The sequence below is a fragment of the Anguilla anguilla genome, chromosome 14 (genome assembly GCF_013347855.1).
Source record: "Anguilla anguilla isolate fAngAng1 chromosome 14, fAngAng1.pri, whole genome shotgun sequence".
NCBI classification, from domain to species: Eukaryota; Metazoa; Chordata; class Actinopteri; order Anguilliformes; family Anguillidae; genus Anguilla; species Anguilla anguilla.
In genome coordinates this window covers 7,909,396-7,932,161 of record NC_049214.1, presented here as the reverse complement: position 1 = coordinate 7,932,161, position 22,766 = coordinate 7,909,396, and positions in this window count along the sequence as shown.

The following is a 22,766-nucleotide window of genomic DNA, read 5'->3' as shown; positions in this document are numbered from 1 at the left end:
GTGGTAAATGGGCCACTTTTGCTTGATTGTTAGTGAAATGTGTGCAAGTACATTGATAAATTTTGATTATTTATCAATTACCACCAAATGAACTAAATCTATTGAATAAATTCCAGCCTGATTGCCATAATAGAGTTTGAAAATATCGCTATTGATAATGATTCTGGCTAATAGTCTTTTCCGGCTGTGGTTGCTGGCTTGTCGGAATGACAACAAAGAATTCATTTTTCATAAAATCAGCTGCGTGTGCATGAGCAGTCCTTCATTAATCAGTTACATTATGGGGCTGCTCCTCAGTAATGTGTGTTGCTTTGCTCAGAAAGCCTAAAACACTTTGTCATATTTTATGTCAATTACCAGTAATTTTAATGTGCTTCCATCAAGGCATATTGTAATGGTTAACATATGCTAAGGTAAGCGCCTTAAGCCTCCTTGAGATGAGTTATATTGCCGTTGCGGTTGTTTAGCGCGGGAGTCGGCAGGATTCAAATAACTAAACGACAGGCTAATGAAAAAATGTCCCTTGATCTTAATTTCTTATTTTCTCCGACTGAGGCACTTATATGAAGGGTGGAGCCGGGCTCGTTTTTAAATGGATCTGCCACTGTGTTTTCCCAGAGTTAATGGAAAACCAGCTCTCTGGAAAATAGAAAAAAGAATTAGACTCGACACACATTCAGCTACTTTAATACTGTATTTTTGAGCCATGTAGCCAGCACCGGTTGGAATGACAGAAGTAAATTACTGTTGTCATTTTATTAAGGGCATCCACTGTGCTAGGCACCAACTCAAATGTGCAAAATTGCAGGAAAGGCATGCGCAGTATTTTTAACTTCCAAAGGAAGAAGAGGGAAACTGTGACAGTGCTTTAGTTTTCTTTGCACTGTGGCCATGGGTCCTGCCCAAGGTCACACTGGTAAATGTGTTACCAGAAAGGAACAGAATTTTAAATTCTTCCATATTGTGTGCAATGGCCCTCCTGAAAAATAAATCCCCACAATAGAGAACAGAAAAAAACAAGTGTATGATTATCCAAGAAAAACAGACCCATGAAGATATGACTCTTGATGAATAAATCATATGATGCCATAGAATGATTGGACCTGGTCAAATTACATACTATAAGCAAGCTAGGAGTAACTGTTTTATTTTCTTAATAGGCAAATAGCAAATCAAGGATGTACTAAAAATAAATATGTTAATCTTGGGTTCTAAAGTTTAAATCGACAATTGACATCAATGCAAATTAATGCATTGAAGTGTCTCACTTCAAGAAAGGGATGTTGACATGGGATAGCAAACTTATAAACTAAATACCTTTACTCTGTGCAATGTGTGTGCAATCTACTTGTGACATCTGCTTACTTTTTATTTAACAGATGCAACTCTAATAGCCTGTAGGCACCTGTCAGTCATTGGGGGGGGGGGGGGGGGAATCTAATACAGTGGAAAAATGGTGAATCCTGGTAAACTTGAATCTGCCCTGACTCTGGCAAAAAGAAGGTAAGCGTGTCCCATCACAGCACACATCCATAGTCAGCAAGTGACAAAGCCAAAGCCTGAGCCTGCAACTATCAGGCCTAGCCTGCACTTTAGCCAGCCACACCATGCCAAAAGGGAGCTTATATATAAATTGTGGAGCTGATGGGTGGCTAATAAGGCACTGTTCTAGTGTGTGTCTAGGCTACATGGTCTAATATCGAATCTGAACTTTACCAGTGCCATCTGTGACCAGAAAGAGTCGGGCACAGTGGGCTACAGCATTGCCCAGGGAAGGGTGTAATTTTGTCAGTAGGCGTCACACACGTCGCCCTGCTCCAGCACCCCACTCTGCTCAGACCCACAGTCTGCTTGCACAAAGGATACAGGAAGTGCAACACTGCTGCTCAGTACCTGCAAGTGTAACCGTTGGGGTAAAACAGCAGCAGACTTCACCTGTTTCAGAGGAGAACACATGAGTGTCTGCATTCTTGAATTAACAGAGGAGGACCAGAAACTCAATTAATTGAGTTTTCCGAACTGGAACAGGGGTAATTTTTTTACAAGCCTTTTAGCGAGAACTTTGAAAGCATCTGTTAGTTCATGTGTCCAACAACTATTTAAACATGTTTGGCTTAGCCATTTGTACAGCTGTGATGCCGTGTACTTTGAGTGCAGCTCTTTCAGTCATCTCAAACATATGCAAGCATTGCTCCTTATACACATGGGCAGTGTTGCAACTCCAGTTGCATGCATGTGCGTTAATAATACACAACAGCAAAGAGCAGTTTGTTGATTTGGCTGACAATCACAAAGATATGTGTGAGCATAGCCTAAATGCCTGAGAGAGGGGGGTGCACTCTAATGGGCGGATATATCACTTTCTCAGCAAATAATCCATTGTAGGAGGGGTATGCTCCTCTATACATCACACATAAAATGCTGTCTACTGGGATCCTATCTTGTGAGACTTTTAAATAAACAGCCTACTTCAAATTTAATTCTGTACGTTAAAACTGACGCAAGAATAAATGTTTTCATCAACATGCCAAGCAAACATATGGTTCCTAAGAATGTGTAGTGCTGATGTGTTTTGTTGAGAGACTAACCTTTTGCTAGAAATATATTTAAAATGATCCTGCATCTGTCAACTGAGATGACAGTACCTAATTTAAATTGTTTTGCAGCTCACACACCTGCACTTCAAAGTGTGAAGCAAAAAATGGAAAAATTGCTGTTTCAATGTGAGTTTTATTGAACCATCTTCTTTGTGCTGTTCATTAGTTTTTATTATTATTTAAAACTCCCTTTAACTCACGCTTAATTCAATCATCACCCCCAACCACCCTGTTCAAAGCGTAATCTATCTATACTGAAAGGGGCATACGTTGACACACAACTGAGCAGTGCAAGTCTGCTAAAATTATAGCAGACAAACATACACACACACACACACACACACAAATCTAAATAAATAAATCTCTTTGAAATAAATTTGGCGCAAATTTCACAAGAGACCCGTTGCTGAAGTTCAGTATCCCCTGGACTAACGTTCAGCACTGAAAAGCAGATGAGGAGTTCTGATGGGTTGCATGTGTCAGAATATAGACATCTATTTGCTGATCAGGTTGATGAGCCATCACCTCTCTACACCAACTGAGGCTTTACTGCAGTTTTCATCAAGCCAGGTGACATTAACTCTGTGGTAAATTTGGCAGTCACCATTACCAAGGCTCATCTGGGGACCCATTTTCAATTTGACCCTAATCAAAATGAAATCAATACAGCATCTACACAAGATAGTGGACAAAAATTAGGGACGTGATGAGTAATCTTCTCTATTCATTCTGTATTCAGAACATACAATATTGAGTTGCCAGGGAAAATAGAGTACGATGTTAAATCTGCCCCTTCGGCTAAAGCATTCTATCCAAAGAAACAGTGCCTTCATAATGGTCCATATTTTGGGGCTTTCAAAATCATTGATTCTAGAAATTAATATCCCCAATGAACCCTTAATAACCACATTCACAAAATAGCTATTGAATTGATTGATTGAAATTACAAGGGCCAGCCAGAAATGGCAAAACATTGTGCTTGTTTTTAATGGTAGTGGAGCCACTGCCAGAGTAAATAATCCATAACATTTAAGGCTACAGTGAAAAAGCATCTCATAAAAAAAACAAAAACTAACAATGACTTGCTACATAAAACAACAAAGACTTTTTTGTCAACAAACAGATTGTAAAAAAAATGGATAAAAAGATACAAATATGCTTTACCTCAAATAGACTACAGTTTACTTCATTAGCAGCAAGCCACTGACTGTACTGAAACTGTGGGGTCAAACAGAGGGGACAGCTGCAGCAGACAGCAGATAACTATTGCCCAGAATTTTTTTATTTCCCCATTGACAGACAAATTCTTCTCTGCACCTGGACTATGTCACAACTCTAAGTAGAAAGCGTGGTTGGCAAGCATGGCTTTTTGAATTGGCAGGATTTGGAGATTTTTGTTTCTAGTTCACCTTGCACACAAACAAGTAAACAAACAATTCTTCTCACAGTAGCCAGCAAATATTAGCAATCTTTAGGATCCCATTACTGACAACCATTAGCTTGCCAGCTGTAAATGTCAAGATTATAATGAAATTCCAACAAATCCTTATTAACTATCTATGGTTTATTATGGAAGGTGGTCTTGTTGTCTATGAATTCTTGGAGGTATGGTCCATGAGCAAATGGTCAACATTATTTATTAAGCAGTGTGACAATACAGCTAAAAAACAGATATATTTATATCCACTACGTTGTTATTATTATTATTAAGGGTGCAAGCAGCAAACCTGCAGGAACCATATTGTTTTTGTTCTGATTTTTTTTATTATTCTGCCAGTTGAAAACGGCTATACAATGAACAAGGATTGAAAAAAAAACTCACCAAATGCTTAGAGACCAGTATTATGTGTAAATCATGTTAATAATAAATAATGGCCCTAGTTGGCCCCATGGTGGCACTGTAACAGACATCTGAAGAAGCCAACTTTGAAAGCATAGAACTCTTGACTCTTGAACTTTCAAGGATGTGGATGTCAAATGATTATTGTATTGTCATATGATCTTATTGTACGTTGCTTCGAATAAACGCCCGCCAAATAAACGTAATGTAATGATTAACTTATTTACAGTAAATTGAAAGAATCGGTTAACATTAACATTAAATCCAACACAGCCTACACAAACACAATATATCACCATCATAAACAGCGGTGAAACCGAAACTAAGATTGAAACTAACTGGGAACAGACCTGCATAGCCAACCTACTATTGAACTTTGGCAGGGTCAGACAAGGAATATTTACCTTTTGTTATGTCACTGGCTGATATTGATATTTTTAGGGGGCGTGGCTATGCATTTTTTCTTCTGTATTTCTGCTCCAGTGGCCTGTGAAAAAATATAGATTGTTTTTTTCTTCAAACCGTCTTCTCCATGAGCTCAAAATTGTAAATCCGTTAAGAAATTTAACCTGCACGTTGCTCTTTAACAGCTCAACCGTGTGGGCCAATAAATGTGTCTAACTAAAGATTATATCAGCATCAAACTGCAAGCACATTATCAAGACGTGATGGAGCAAATACTATTTAGCTCAATACCTTTAATATGGTTAAGTTACACAACTCTTTGGTAATGTTCTTGCTAGTAGGTTGACTTGCCCATGGAACTACCACTGCAGCAAGCTTGCAAGCTATTGTCAGTCAGGACACTATATTAGCTAGTTTTGTAGCTTAGCTACCACATCTAGCAATGCCTTGAATAGCATGTCATAGCCAGCTACTATGCCACGAGTTTGACAAATCCACAAATTCAGATAATAGAAATGGGGAAACATCAAAATGCAATTTGAGAGAAGACAGAAATCTGAGAGGGCACGTGCCCTCTCACTTTAAATGGGCATGACCCCATTAACAGTATAGGTGGCAATACATCCACAAAAAAGAATGCACATACACTCTTTTATCAGTAAAGTTATGTTTACCATAAAAATATACACATACAACAATCTGATCTAAAACTAAATTGTAGTTATGAATACATTCAAATCCACTGGCTAGCACATATATACATTGAATATTATTGGTGGATTTTCTTTGGTCAAAGTGTTGCAGAAAAACATAATGTGAAAGTGACATGACAGTTGTGCAAGGAACCCACAAAGGTTGAACGAGACTTGATTTTTACATTTTGAATGTAAGGATTGTGGCTTCTGTTGACCTTCTCTGTAACTCATCTGCGTTTGTTTTAGGTGCAGACTACAAGAAGACATATCATCTGAGGTTAAAGCTCTGGTCTGGTGCATTGAATGGTGTTTGGCCCCAGGTTAGGTATTTATGGCTTTGTGTAACATGAGTTTGTCTGTGATACAGGAGAACCTCTGCCAAGCCTGCACAGCACTGGTCTGAGCAAATATGCCACTGATGTTATTGATTATCTGAGATCAACATAAAAAGGCACTATATAAATGCAATCTATCATCATCATTGACATCATCATCATCCTTTACGAAGCGGATCAAGGTGAGTGCATCATCGGTCAAAGGGCGATTAAGATAATTGTCAAATACATCTTTGATGTCGCTTGGTGAATGTTTCAGGTAATCTTCGCATTCCATGTGGTTATTACATAATGTACCTCCCTTGGATGATATTGAAAAGCCTATCTAACTTACAGAAAATGATCTACTACATACCCCTGGTGAAATTCATGTCTGGTAAAATGATTATATTCAGACGAGATATTAACCATCATTGTGCCCTGCATATTTTAATTCACTGTATGCATTCCCATAGCAGTATGGGTACAAAAATGTACTGATCCTGTACACCATCCTCTGTATATACCTTTCTGTATACAGAATACCTTTCTGTAGGAATCAGCAACAGTTTCTTGATCTAAACACTGATATATTTGATATATTTGGTATCAACTGTAAATATACTATCACAGTCCTGTATTGAACATTTTTAATTCATTTAACACTGTATTTTTTTTTTTTTACTTTAAAACACTGGTGATGCATCATACTCAAAAATTACACAATAAATAACATTTGAATCTTAGAATCCACATCTAGTATTGATTTCTTTTGCTTATGAAAACTAATATAATTTCATGTAGCATTCGTCAAGGTCCCCTTGATTGAATCCAAAACGCCTAGCCAGTCAGCACATCTGTGGTCCAACATATTGTAGAAATGTATGAGGTTTCAAATGGAAGCAGAGACTTGAATGATCCATATATATATATATATATATATATATATATATACCTTATGTTACTGCCAATTGCTGTGTTAATGAAATAATTGCATCCTTAGGACACATCATACAAATCTGTTAGAAGTATCTGTAGTCTTATAAACAGAACGTTCTTAATTGTATTATTATTATCTTAGTTTATTCACTTTGCATACATATATATATATGTATGTATGCAAAGTGAATAAACAAAGATTACAAAAATGTTCAATTATCAATTATTTGCTGTGTATCACTGTGATTATGTGAGAAAAAGCCAATATCCAAAATGCTAGTATGTTGGTACAGATCAAAGAAAACCGACTGAGCGGTTTAAATCATAGGCTTGATGCAGCTTGCGCAAGTACATAAGCGATATACCACTGAAGTGTGTAATTTTGGAATAATTTTGCTATGGCTGAGTGTTATGGTTTTTGTTATGAGTTTAGCACCACTGTCTTGGAACAACACGCTTGTACACTTCTGTGGCCGTACACCTCGTTGAAAAGGGAGAAAACGTGGTTACACGTTAAATGAACTGCAAGCACCCGAGTCGTTGATGTGGTGTGATGCTCGCAATGAATCAGATTATTCAGAATCTGCAACAAGCATTGAATATCAATCGTTACACCATCATTCTTTTATATTTAGCTTCTTTTTTTTTTTGCAGTTTTATTTGAGAATTGGTGTAGAATGTGTACCATTTTCTTCATAATTATGTATTTTATGTTAAATGAAGCTGGCAGGTAGCTACCATGTTACTATTTTGCTGTGTTTTGTATATTACACTTATTTTGATAGGATAATTAGACAAATAGATTTTTAAAAAGTTGTTTACCGACAATCACAAAACGGCAGGCATGTTGCAGAGTTCATCGCACTGAAGTGATAATTCTAGATATTACCAAATCGTAATACTAAACCAGATAAACTGTTTTAGCGGTCAGCCCCCCGTGGATATTTAACTGGTCTGACGTCTTACATTTTGCTGCATAGTTAGACAAAAATGCCAGCAGAGAAACGCATTGAATAGTTTATCAAACCAGCCTTCAAATGGCTAAGATAAGCATTGACACGCAATAATGAACACTTTGCCCCTCTTGGCCAGATTAGAGCGACATAGGTGGACATGATGTTGGGCGATTGTTCGCTGACTGGGATCAACACCAGACAGATGAAAATGAATTTAAACCTTACTCGAGATTCATTTATTGCCACAACGATTCAACATGAGTCAATAATAAATTTGTTCCGATTGATTTAATTAATTATTTCACCCATTAGAATGAAAAATAAAATTGACCATTGTACAATGCACTTCAGTTTCGGATACACATAAGAGATATTATCTGATTTCATAGTGCTATGTTATCCCATTAGCTGTCCATTTGGACGACACGTGATGCTCTGCAAATAATCACTGACGATTATATGGTTCTAATAAGTGTGATTGTGTTTTCATTTTTGAGACACCACAGTAAAATATAATTTAAAAAAAAAATCTGTTAAACTTACAACAAATAGTATCCTACATAGGTTATTTATAGAGCCTAGTGCTCTTATCCCTCCAGTTTGTATATATATATAACAAACGCACAAACGCAGCATGCATGCATATAATTTGTGAAGGTAGTGTTTTGTTTACAGTGTAGTCGAACTAAAAAGAAAAAAAAGAAAACCTATGCGCCACTGAATCATTTTTTTACATATTCATACGATATTATCTTTCATATTTTTTCTATATGCCGCGATTATGTCTGCATAATACACTATTTCAATATATTCACATTTAAACACAAACAAACCTAAGTAATGCAGCCTGATTAAATTTAAGTGACTGTTTAATGGCTTTGTGCATAAAGGAATGGCCTTAATAGATTGTCTAAGGACTATAATTAAAACATATACTGGAGTTAACTGTTCATTGTTTTGTCTGAGAAGTGACTTTTTCGAAGACTTAATGAGCCCGTGAGTAACACATATAAATAATATACACCTTAAGCCCTGAAGATAAATTCATTTTATTTCATATAGTCCTGATTAACATGTCTTGCCCGTGAGGTAGCCTATGTTCAATGGGCCTATGCGAGGAATTGCTTTCACTGGTATCAACATTTTGGAAACAAAAAGCAGTAGCCTATATCAAAAGTTGATGGGCCTACGTAAACTCCATATTTGTGTTAATTACATATTATTCCCTTATATACCGAACACTTTTCATTTAGGCCTATAACCTAACGATTTATTGGAAACGGGGTGACTGTTTTGGTTATTGTAATTTTGAGTAGGCCTATAGTTTTATCAGTTCGACACATTTATAAGCGTTGAAAAAAATTAATTGTAGGCTTATTAGAGATTTTCTGTAATGATATAAATAAATAAAATCAGCCGCCATTAACTTCCATTCCACCAAGGCTAAAGGGGTCAGAGGAAGAAAAAAAAATACTTATTAATTCTCACTGCTACCGGAACGACCTAATGATGTAGGATTTTAGATTTGTCATGCGTTAATGCGATTCATTATTTCGAAAAGTGACTTCAAAAACCTAAAGATATTACCTTGTCTAATACATTTTTCTTCCCTGAAACCCTGAGCTGACATACCGAAAAGAGGTGACTCGTGCTCACAACCGTCCAAGTCTTCATGACATCGTTTAATTGCGTGACGGAAAAGATGAGCAGAAAAAAGCTTGAAATTGTACGTTTTTCCGACTGAAAATCCCTGGCTGTTTTCCCTTTTCCCTTGACCGTTGATTATTAGTATTTTCCTAGTTTTCCAAACTAATAAGTGCCACTATCAAGCAGTTGGAAGCTCTCAGAGGCTGCAGACATGCTGCTTGCCTTAATTGATATTGAACGAGCTGCTGGTAGACGAGAACAGGGCCACTGCTGGATAATTTGCAGTTTAATCAGCGTTTGTAATGAGAGCTGCTGATTGGGGCTGTTTGAAATAAAAGAGAGTTACAAGGAACGTCTGTCAGAGTCCGGTGATAATTCAGGACTAATTGTGGTGATTAGAGCAAACTGGATGACTTTGGGTTTTTCTAATGCTGTGTGCGGTGCGTGCGTGCGTTACTACGTTTATCTGTAGCTTATATTTTTAACAGTATAAGGGAGACTGGGGGGCAATTGTAACACTCTGGTTTTCGTACGATTACTTAAAAGCAACTGGAGATATCACAGTCAAGCTTTAGGCAAGGAACATTCACGTATTCTCAATTTATATTTCATTTAAATTCCCCTACAACTAACACTGTGGTCACAATATTGACTCTAACGTAAAATGTCAGAGGTCATATGCGGGGGCAATTGTAACACCATATGGAGGGAAATCATTATGAAATTGTTGTAGTAACATTAAATACATCATTCCCATACTGACAACCGTTAGTGTTAAAACAATCATTTCAACCTTATTGTACAATTAATTCAATATTTTTTGTCATATCAATTGATTACTAACTGTGAAAATGATTTCTTAGGAGTAAAACATATTATTAAAATATTTTGTCTTTAAATTTCCAATCATTAAAACATTTTAAATATGTTTATGGGTAAATCAGTTCTGCGAGAATATTCTGTCCAGTATTGCCTTTAGAATTAAATAGTAGGCTATGAACACATAGGCCTGCGATATGCTAAACAATAGGAATGACATGCACTGGAAGCAATTTACTCTAACCACCAGGCTATGCGCGAAGTTACATATCAATGTAGTCTCATGATACTGCTAGAAACTAGTAGCTATGTCCGAAAGCAATGAAGTGCGTGGAAAACCATTTGCCATACTGCATGCAAACAACATACCAAAATTATGTGAAACAATCACTGTTTTATACAACCTTGTCGTCGACATAGAACTGTTACGGTTTGCTTGGTTTGCAGGGTTCAGAACCTTCCATAGCTCGGTCATTTGTCGAATACCGACGGGCTAGTTGATGTTTCTTTCCATTTCTTCACTGGAGTGCTTTTAAGGACCACGAGCTATGAGTCATCCATGTGTATTAACTTCTAAACTTGAACGTGTTGTGTATTTGTGTGTACCCATGTCTATGTGTGTGTTCAGGCCTGCAATGAGCTCCGTCCCCATCGCACAGAATAAAACAACATGATTTGGTGAAATATTCTAGATATTGCTGTGACGCTTAATTAATGGAGCTGGATCTATCTCATACACGTGGAGCTGAAACGCTCGGGAAACTGGTCAGAATTGTGGAAACCTGATTATCAAACAAAGCTGCTAATTTATTCCTTTAAAACGAGTTGATGGACACTATGGCAACTATTTCCGAAGCGAGAATGTGTTCCTTGAGACGTGCCTTGCCTACCCACGGAATAGCAAATGTAAAATTAGTGAGAAAGTGTGTGTGGACGGTGAATGTGTGTATGAACGCTGCTGGGCAATTAGTGAAAGATTAGAGGGAAGGGGGTAAGCGAAACTGCTGTATGCCCGGGCACAGGGGGCATCTGCCGACGAAGCTGAACAGCGCTGGCACCTGCTACCAAAGCAGTCACCACCAGCCACCATCTCTCTCTCTCTCTCTCTCTCTCTCGTTCCTTCGCTCCCCTTTTGATCCATTTCAAAAGGGATAAAGTTGGAAACATGACAGTTAGATACCAGACGTTTATAATCTCGACCTGTCATCTTCCCCGCTCCACACGGAATATATATGATAAAAATCACACATTCGGAATTAAAGTGCCTTTTGGTTTTACATCTGTTTCTGTTGGCCTATCGGCTATCGGATGTGCATGAACAGTAGAGGGGGGAAATGACAGTGTCCTTTTTTTTAAAACCGACACCCGGAAATAGTAGGCGTACGAATATCTGAGTAGATGCAAAATCAACAATTTAAAAAAATGTTCAGCGTTTATTTAAAAAAAAAAAAATCTGATTAAGACCTATATTTCCCTCAAAAAAGTTCTAACATCGCTTGTAAAAAAATGCTGCCCGTCTTGAGACAAACGATTGTTCATTTTAGCATCTGAAACATTTGTTGACCATCTCCCTCTAAAACCTCCTTCTACCAAAGACCTTGAACGGTAAGCCTGATCGATACCTGAAGAGGTTAAGTTTACGCAATATTCTAATGTCACTGAGTTCTCCAAATTGATAGTGATAAATATTTGCCGGTAGATTAGGTGAGGGGAATGTGGCAGAGTGTTCTATTTTAGACCTGTAACCTCTGCAAAGCCGCCACTTTCTGCGGCAGATTAGCCCCATCCATCCAGTGTCAATGGCTGTCTTGTTGGGAAAATCAGTGAGTAAACACGGCTGACAGAAAGGGGGGCTCAGCTGATTACTCATACAAATAGACTGCAAACTCCGCCAGGACACGCCGTTTTCTGAGATGGGTTTCTCGCATTGACAGCGCCGCTTCTCCCAGGGTCCCCTGTCCTGCTGTTCCCACTTTGTCCTCCATCAATCATACCATTGTGTCCGGGATGTTATATAGAGTCACTTAATATCCCCACCTTCATCTCTATTCACTTAGAGAATGATGTGCCATAAGGGCCACGCGCTTCTGTTAGGGGACTTCAGACAACCCCGAGCACCAAAACCGATTCAGGAAAAACCCTCTGTAGTATCACAGATATTACGGAACGTGCTGCATCTTGTTAAGGAATCTTGAGAGGTTACACAAAATGTGTGTCGTGGGCTAAGGTTTCTTTGAGGCCAACATCCTTTCTCACGAGGCTCTCAAAAATGGAAAAGAAAAATACTTAACGTGTTACTTGACATCACCAAAATGTAGACTGTTCAAGGGTCTACACGACACGCCGTTCATTTAAGTTGTGTGGCATCGTGGACACACTGAGGGAATATGTCAGGTGTAGGATTGACCACAAGTCTAAGGAAAGGTTTATTTTTCCTTCAAAGAATACGAGTAGGCTACGTTGGTCACTTCAAATATGTATTATGTTATAACTGAGCTTATTGTTTGAAGGCCTAGATAATTCAGTCCAGCATCGAATTTTACAAAATAAATACGACAAAAGCCTGTCGACCTGTCTTTCATTATGAGCAGGCCTTATCAAATAATGGTTGTCGCCCATTCAATGTAAACTAATAAGGATATTAATTTGTCCTTTGTATGAACGCACATATCTAGGTGGATATTTGGCCCTTCTAGTTTCCAGCGACAAGGATATATTTTGATTTGCTGATATATGACGCAAATTTAAAACGCAAACATATACATAGTCTTGATATGGGCCTCCTTTCCGTTGTCAGCCAGAAAATAAAAATAATGTGGCAATACACAGGCAATGAAATCTATCTGCAAATAGTGAATGCTTCCTTAATATCCTAAGACTTCAAGTCAGGTTAAATTAATTTAGGTTATCATTTCATAAAATTAGTAAAACTACATTAAACCTTTCTTCAGTTGTAAGTAAATATAACGGAGAAGTTCATAGATTAAGATATTTGAATTTCCTAATGAAATGAGAGCATGTAAATGTGCAGGATAGTTCGCGGTTGGGGGAATGAGCGGTTGGGGGGGTTGATGAAAGGTTTCCTGTAACACACTATTAGCAATAAATCTACGCCATTTTATGTTGGTAAAAATCATTATGATCATCAATGCTATCATTAACGAACTCATTATTCTTGTGTTACAACCAAGTAGATTTATTATTAGGACTACACCTAACACCTCGCTACAAGTTTAGAAAGGATTTAAGACTTGACAAATTACCTACCGCTCTCGTCCCGCAATTTTAGATATATTTGAAGCATTTTAGACAAATTCGAATCTGACCTTTTAATTAATCATGTAATTTCAAGCCCAGATCAACCATTTAACTAATCTAAATGTATTTTTTAAATATTAGAACTCAGTGATTTATTAATTAAAACGTGCCTCACAAAAACGCGCTTGACCCTAATGGAGGGCTAAATGTTCCAATTAGGAAATTCTTTATAATGCAGGCAACACTCACTTTACAAGCTTGCAACATTTACCTGAATATTTGTACTGACTATCTTCGTGATTACGTTTCAGTGTGGAAGATTAGTCCAGTCATTTGCTTCTAAATATTTCCTAACACTTTATTTTAACCCACTTATGTTTTGAGTTCACAGTTTTAAAATGAATGCAGTATACTTTCTTCCTCTCGTATTTGCCTAGGCGTTTTCTTTGTCTCTTTGTACCCTCCGCCTAAAATGGAGACATCATCTTGCCCAGACTGGTCCCCTATTTATGAAGGTTTTCTGACAAATAGGCAGCCTGGCCACGCATGGGTAACTGCCTTCATTCTGCACTTGGCTTGTTTACATAGGGCTAGCACCATTTCCACGGATTAAACAAATCACACCTCGAACGAGACATTTATAATCCGCCAACGTGGTCACAAGGCAGTTAAAATGCTTGCGTCTGCGTAAGGAAAAAAATAAATGCCCATGTCCAAAGATGACCTTCCTCTGTGCTGTATAGCTTTCCAGTCTAGTCAGGTTACATGGAGTGAGGTATGGGGGGTGGGGACCTGTTATGAGAAGAATAGGATGATTTCTCTGTCTTCTTCTGCCTTAACGCCCTGATACAAATGCGTCTCTTGTACATATTTAATAAAGGCCCCTAAAAGAGGGAACACTGCATTTCAACATAAAATCCGCACAGCCAGTACCGCGGATGGGATGATTTGATGGTGATAAGTGGAAGTGTATGCCATCAGCTTTCATCAGCTTTCACGGCAGTTAGATGGGATTTTTTATGACACATAGCATAATAGTGGGAGATGATTTTCTACAAATAGAGAGGCTTTCAAAGTAGATCAGGAAAATATTGTATAAATTTCGTTCTAATTTATTTGATCATTCCACATTACAGACCTATGAATTGCTCAAATTTGATAACAAGTACTCAATTCAGTTCATTATGTAAGTTAAATTAGACTTCGATAAAAAAAATTCAGTGGCGTGCAATGGTTCCTTGAATGAAATGTAATTTGTGCTAGAATTTGTTGTATCTGTCACAAATATTCCCAATTAGCGGCCGTAATTATTTGATAGTTTCTGCAATTATGGCTTAAACGGGTGAATTTGGAACTGTGGGGGACCATAATTGGTCTAAATGTGATATTTTGCATATTTGCATAATGAGGAAATTGCTAGAAAATTGTGTTCATTCATTTGTGAAAAATCCTATGAATTTTATGAATTTGAAAGGTCTGTTCCCACAGTCTGTGACTTTGCTCGCTGATCCCAGAGGAGGTGACTAGAAAGTAGCGGATGGGCACGACGCCAAGTGCGGGCAAAAGGAGTGGGGAGAATGGAACAGAACGTGACATTCTCGCTCGCTCAAGACAAGATGCTCTGAGACATGATGTTACGCCCAAACTCACCCCGAGCCATGGGTGGCTGTACTATAGTCAAACGGACGGCAAGCGGCTGTTAAAGTAAATGGCTGAAAAGCATTGCTGTAAAAGTGTCTTTACTCATGTTGTTTATGATGAGTAGGCCACCATAGCCTACAATGGAGTCGTGAAACTTACTCGGCATGTAGGCATCTAGGAGAATAATAATAGGCGATTAATTCTAGTTCTAACATGAGCTCATTTGAAATGTCAAATGTTCTGGCTGTCTGACGAACTAATCGGGATTAGACAAAGCGCTGTAGTCTATATTTTCTTTTTTGATTAAGCAGGATCTAGTATTCTACCAACTTCGCGAATAGAAAGTGGTAGGCTATTTTTATGTTAAAGATGTCAAGAAAATATATAGGTTGGCCTCGTTCTGTAATAGTTTGCAAAAAAAAAAAAATTGTGTCCTCAACAAAATGCAATATTTTCCTAATTATGCACTTACATTGGCTGAATATTTAGCATGTGCAGCACATCCATTGTGTCCATATCAGGTTTTGTGGGCTATTAACATTTAAAGCGCCCTGAAAATATTTAGGATATAGCCTAAGTCATAAAGAATAATACAACCATGTCCATAAACTTAGAAAACTTAAAATACTGTATAAAAATCAAGACATATGTAACAATATACACTGCCTCGCTAATAAAGACTCTAATGGCTGTAATTCCTTAAATTCCCATCATTCATACATGCCATAAACATTTTATATATAGCAGCCCTGCAGAGTTTTAAAGTAGAAGTTTGACCTGTGTCTACGCATTAAATTGAAACTTTGGACTTTAAGTCTATATTTTTTGTTCTACATTTATTGAACTTAATGAAATTTGAGTACCACTCCTTTTTATGCCCTTAATTCAGGCAGCTTTCGAGCAGCTGTAGGACCCAGCATTCATATTTTAATGAAACTGTACAGTTATACTCATTTATTAATTACATTTAAATTGAATATATTGGGTAATAGCACATATATACAATAAGCAAACATGTGTACATGGTTTGGATAAAGTATGAAACCATTAATTATACATTCCTAATTATAACTGCATGGATTTAAGGCCAAAATAGTATTGAGCACATGCTTACAATACATGACTCATTTTGCTACACTTGATAATGTATGTATATTAATACGTACTTTTAGCATCTATCTCAGGTTTAAAACGAATATATGAGCCGGTCTGAAACATTTGATAGGGAGGACTCTTCAGTAGAAGAAATGGCTTATGGGATGTAAATGTAATAGATGTGTGTGTGTGTGTGTGTGTCACCCTTTGAGAAGTATTGGAGGCATGTGTCCTGTGTAATGACACTGGTCTCTCTGACGTCCCCACATTGTCACAGCAATGTAGGATTTCACCTTATTCAGTGTGGGAGATGGGCCACACACAGCTGTCCAGCCAAGATGTGAGAGCTTTGCTAGACTGATGTAATTATAAATAATTATAAAATATCCTTTATTGACATCTTTAACATCAACTGGTCTTTCAGAGTCAAATCCTGTTGGCTTTTCACGCAAAGGCCTACTAGAAATTAATGCATGTATTTGTGCAAAAATTTAGAACTTTTCAAAGTCATATACAGAATGTTTTTATGTAACAACACTTATGGCTATTCACAGTTTCTTTTCTTGTGTAAACAATTCTGGTTTAAATGATCTATTGTCAAGTGTCTAATTCACACACTGAAAATGAACTGTTTCTGTTCCTTTGTTTGGTGTATTACAATGCACTGTAATGTCCTATAGCTCCATAGTTTATTCAATTTAATATCCATTTATAAATTATTCATATTAATCAATCAGACACATTAACCACAGTTGCAGCAAAATGATGCCGTGACAAGACTGTTGCCTGGGGAAAACCACCAAAACAAACACAGTCATTTTAATTTACAGGGAGAAAGACAGTCTCACAACAGAATCACATTCCAGCCTGATTCCAATACACATAGGAACCTCATAAAATAGAGGCAGTAATGATCCCACTATTTCATGGGATATTACACCATAATGACGATAATCCTCCCATTTACATCAGATGCAGCCATAGCTGCTGAAATGAACTTCCATCTTACCTAGCAGGGGTAATTTATGGGCGAAAATGCAAAACCGTCCCAGACTAATGTAACGAGTATTTACAGTAGCCCAGAGAGATTCATTAGAGGGGATTGTGGGAAACCAAAAATGTACCATGCGCTGTGTATACAGAAAATGACAAAAGGGGGAATCAGATAAAGACGTACAAAAATATTCACAAACGACTGCGATAAAGCGGAGGGAGGGAGAGGTGGGGTCCACGGATTTGGAAGGCTGGGCTCGTCGGAATGCTGTTCAAATAATGCACTGCTATAAACGCGTTCCTGTGTTGAGAATTTTTACACCAGCAGGCTGAGCAAAATGGAAGAAAAAACACACACACACACTCACACTACACACACACAGACACACAGACCCACAGACACAGACACACACACACACACATACACACATACACACACACAGACACACACACACACACACACACACACACACACACACTCACACACACACACACACACACACCCACGCACACACACACATGCACACAGACACGCACGGCAGCTGGAAAACTCTGCGTATTTTACTTTCAGAGTTAATGGGAATAAAATACCTCAGTGGATGAGTGCAGATGTGTTTGATACAAATAGTCATTTTCCTATTTGCTGCCTCATTGAGCATGATGAATGATTGGAGTCAGAGAGGCAGCGTGATAAATGGCAGCACCTTGGCTCCATTGCATGCCCTATTGATTCTCCTTCTTTATTACTTCTACAACCCAGCTGGTTGCTTTGCCCTCCCCATACACCGATTCTTGGGGGAGGGAGCTCTTCCTGCAGGCCGCCTCCAACAGGAAGGGGAGAAAAATAAGTTTTCTCATTAGCACCAGCCAGCAGCGTCTTCAGTCCTTTGTAAGAGCCAGGTTCTCAGTTTACAGGAAGGGGTTTAAATTCCGTCCCTGAGATTCTGTTATTGCAAATATTAAGCTAATGAAAAACTTAGCTATGGTTTCCAGACACACAAGCAAACACACACACACACACACACACACACACACACTTCACAGGATTTGGCAGTCTATACAGAAATATTATGTGCCATTTAAGTAATTTCACACTCGTGGTTTGATTGTTCTGAAATATCACTGCAAAAGACAGCAAATATCTTTGTTTTGTTTTGTTTTTGCCTTGCTTAAACGGGTCCACATTATATCCGTGTGTAATTAAGTGCTGAAAGCAGAACAGCAATTGCCCGCACAACTGGCCAGAAGAAGCAGGGCCCGAATGAGCAGTGATGGATGAAGCCGCTGGAGCTCCATTCGCTGAGAGATATGTTGGAATATTGACTCCAGCCAGAACAATTTAAACCAGCTCGGGTTGCCAGGTCTCTGATTCTCCCATCCTCTCTCCATTCCCTCATAAATTGAGCCACTTAATTGGCAGTAAATGTAGTTCAGGGCAGCAGAGCTTCAGATAAGTTTTATTTTGTGAGTCCTTGTGATAAGAAACGTATGTAAACATAGTTGTTTATTGACTTTACATTTTTTATATGTCCAAGTTAACATTAAAATTCAACTATGATTAATTATTATTATTATTATTATTATTATTAACGCTAAATAATAGCAATGGAGTTTATCAATTTGGTAAAATTTATAACAATTTGCCATTTTATTCATGATTAAATGATATTTGCATATGTATCTTAATATCCATCTTGTAGGAAGCTGAATTTCTCTGGCCTGATAAAAGGATACCTTGTGAAATGTTATTTATTTATTCATTTATTTATTTATTTATTCCCCACATCTGCTGCTAACACCAAGAAGCAATCCCCTACTGGAGTCAGGAAGTTGTATTCTGCGGTGCTTATACCTGCTAAATAAAATTCAGGACATGTGAAATAAAATTCAAAATAGTGCTGTCATGGGCTAGATTCAGATAGTCATTTGCCTGAGTGGCAATATGCCGGCCAAAAGACGTGTGGCTGACAACATATTTGACTGTGATTTCACCTCCCTCCCTGATCTGACGTGATAATGGCGCAGGGAGGGACAGGTTGACGTGGTCTCACCTCCGCGCCTCCCCGCGGGTTTGGCGGGAGTGTGGCACTTCAGAGGGACCTGGTCCGGCTCACTTTGAGATGAAGGCAAACACTGGAGGCTTCGTCGCCCACGCAGGCCTGGCCCCTCCCAGACCGACGTGTGTTATGGGCAAAGACATCCGCCTGTGGTAGCAGACAGTGTTAGACGGGAAGTTCAAAACTCAGTCAGTTTAAACTTTTTGGGACATTTAATAGACAATAGGGTTTTTTGTATTCTGTGTATCTTTTTCAGAAATTGGAGTGACTTACGAGGCACAACAGGGTTTGATATATCCTGGGCCTCTTTAGTGAACACAGATTAAGCTTAGTATGGAGCAAAATTATATGGAGAATCTTCATTCAAAATTGAATTTAATCTAGGAATAGGCTTTCAATCTGTTATTCAGCAATTTAATATTTTACTGTTGGATTTCATTTTTGAAGGCAATTGAACTCAAATGCCATTTTTCTGAAACGTAAGGTTAATAGCTACATAGTAGTACAAATTGATGACATCCAAACAATTAAAAATAAACAAAAGCTTTTTTGTAACTACAAGCATAACATTTGTAACATTGTAGTCTTTGTGGGAAATATAATAAATTAGCTACTACACAGTGAAAGGCAGATTTACATTAAAAATCTGTCATATTTACATTGTCTTTCATGTAAAGTGTCCATGCAAAACCTGCTTATTTGCATATGATGTACCAGTATTGTTCTTTCTTCCATAATTTAACCTGCAGTACTGGAAAAGTATCCCTTCCTCCATTAAATGCACACCTCCTATTTTATACCTCCTCCAGAATACCTGACTAAATTACAAATGTTACACAAGATTGGGGCAGCAAGAAATAATGAAGCGCTGCACGCTGCTGAAATGTAATTACCCAGCACTCCCTGTTCTTAAACCCAGAAGGTGAAAGAAAGATGAATAGGGAAAGTAAAAACCGCTGACCCTTCAAAGTTTAATTTACGTTATGCATTTCCTTGCCCTTGTTATAAGATTTGGAAAGGTAATAATTTAGGGGCATTTGGTGATTGATGAATGATCTGTGGGCTTGTGCTCGCAAGCACCAATATATTTGTTATGGCTAAAATATGGAAGCCATTATGATTTCGAACATGCCGCGCTTATTGAGTCGCCTGCCCAAAACCGAGCAAAGAGACAGCTGAGGGAAGGGAAGGCTGCGTTTCCGCAAGGCGAAGGATGGGCAGGGTAGAAGGGACGGCTAGGCTAGGGATGGAGCGGTGGGGGTGGGGGTGGGGGTCGGGGGTGGGGGGGTGGGGGGCAGTAGGAGGTAATCAATTTTCCTACCACCTATCAGTTATTCCGCTCACTTTGTCTATTTCTGCCGATGACACACTTCAGACAGCTGCCCATTTCCGGCCTGGGCGTCCGTGGGGGATGAAAGTTCTGTCAGACTTCCTGGAGTCTCAGCAAAGACTCGGGGAGGATATTCTAGTTAAGGGCAATTTTCCCACCATTCCCAACTTGGAAGAGGTGGCAGGATCCAGACACCGCCGATGCATTATGCATTAGGGTTGCCTTCAGCTGACAGCCCCTCAGCCAACATCCACTTGAAAAGCAACAGCGCTAATCAATGTGGACACATCTGAATGTCCAGACACACACACACAGAAATTTACTAATCAAAAAGTGTATTTCCTGGGGCTGTCTCCAGAGAAATCCGCTGGAAGAAATTGGAATAATTTATTAGCTTACAAGTTTTCGTTGACAGTTAGCCCAAGGCTATTTATCTCCGTAATAGAGAACGTCTCCAATGTGGCAAAATTGACCAAATCAAACAGCTTTGATCAGAAAATGAATCTGGCAAGGCTGTCTGTCTCTGGGTCCCCCGAGGAGGCGGGAAACAAACAAAAAGATTTAACAAGTGGTCGAACAGAGTGAATGAAATCGCACTGTACACCTCCAACCCCGGCAAGCAGTTCTCCTCGCCATCGCCATGAATTATTAATACAACAAACAGACCTCTAATATTATGAATCAAGGAGACTGCAGCAGAGCAGATGCCTTATGGATATGAATAGGGGTAGACGTGCTGTGCTGAGAAAGAGAGACTTGCCTGTGGTTTTTAAATGCTCTTTATTCAAAATGTGTGGTAAAAATACGACTGAGTAATAAAAACCAAAAGAGAGATGGGAAGGGAAAAACAATGAAAAGAGGTGGGGGGCTACACCACAGAAAAAGAGAGATTTATAAAATTTCACAATATCCATGACTTTCAACAATGCCAGATTTATTCCTCATCAATATCACTTATCGTTGTGTTTTTGGCTTCCTTGTGTCATTATAAACACATTTCTAATGATTGCTGTTTAACTACCAGAAAGCTTCAATCTAGACACTGCACATGATAGAAAGACAGAGGGAACAGCAAAAACCTGCTGTTTCCAGCACCGTGGGCCTTGATTAAGTCAGATATGAAAATGAGTGGTTCTATTAGGCACTGGAATTACCTATTAGTTAGATGTTTGTTGGTAGCCATTTCCTCATTAAATGCTTCTCATTTTATTTTACTCCTCTGGGTCCAGATTGTTACACTGTACCAAGATCACTGTTGTCATTCATGCTGGAAGCACTGTAATTGGCCAAATAACATAGCACTCGGGTAATGTGCATTAGAAGTTTGCTTTTCGAAAGAGGTACACCTCACTGAGTCAAAATAGATGATCAAATGCCTTCATAATGGCTTTCAGTGAGGTTCTTCAAGACTGCTGTGACAAAAATCAAGATTCCTGCCATGGTCTTAAATGGTGTACCAGGTACCTTATTAGTGCCAGATATGGATCATGGAAGGGGCAGAGATCTCTGTATTTGAAAACCTTATAATTTATAACTTTATAAACCTTATAATTACTTTGCAGTAAAGTCTGTCCATCTAGTCTTCCAAATGGAAGATATTTTTCATTTTAAAGAGGTCAATGATCAAAAATGCAGCTACATACAAGTTAATTAGTTTTATTGAGTAATGTCGGAAGTTATTTCTGTAATGATGACATGCTGTTGTTCTGACTTGTTTGGGTTTGAGCTTTTGTTTGATATTTATATGTTTAGATATATTTCTTGCGGTTGGTAAAGGTGTTACACATGACATTTACTGCGTCAGTTCAACGAAGCACTATGTGCATGGAAAAGAAAAGCAGCTCAACAGGATGTGTTGTTCCATACAATAAACTATCCACAAAAATGGTTCATTACCATAAAAAGCAATCTTCTGACTCTTGAATCACAGACACAACCTGTTGTTGCAGCAACCAATAACCCAACCAACCAAAGATCAGCCGTGGCGTCAATCAGCACTGTTATAAGATGTGCCCTTTACGCTATGTTTGGTAGCAGCCCATTAAGACACAAAAATTAACAGTTTCATTAGACGTGTGTATCTTGGGAACACACACTAATGCCAATGTTGAGAAAGTCTAGGAAATTCTGAATCTGGAAATAATATATTGTTTGAATGTCTTGACAGGCCACTTCACCAG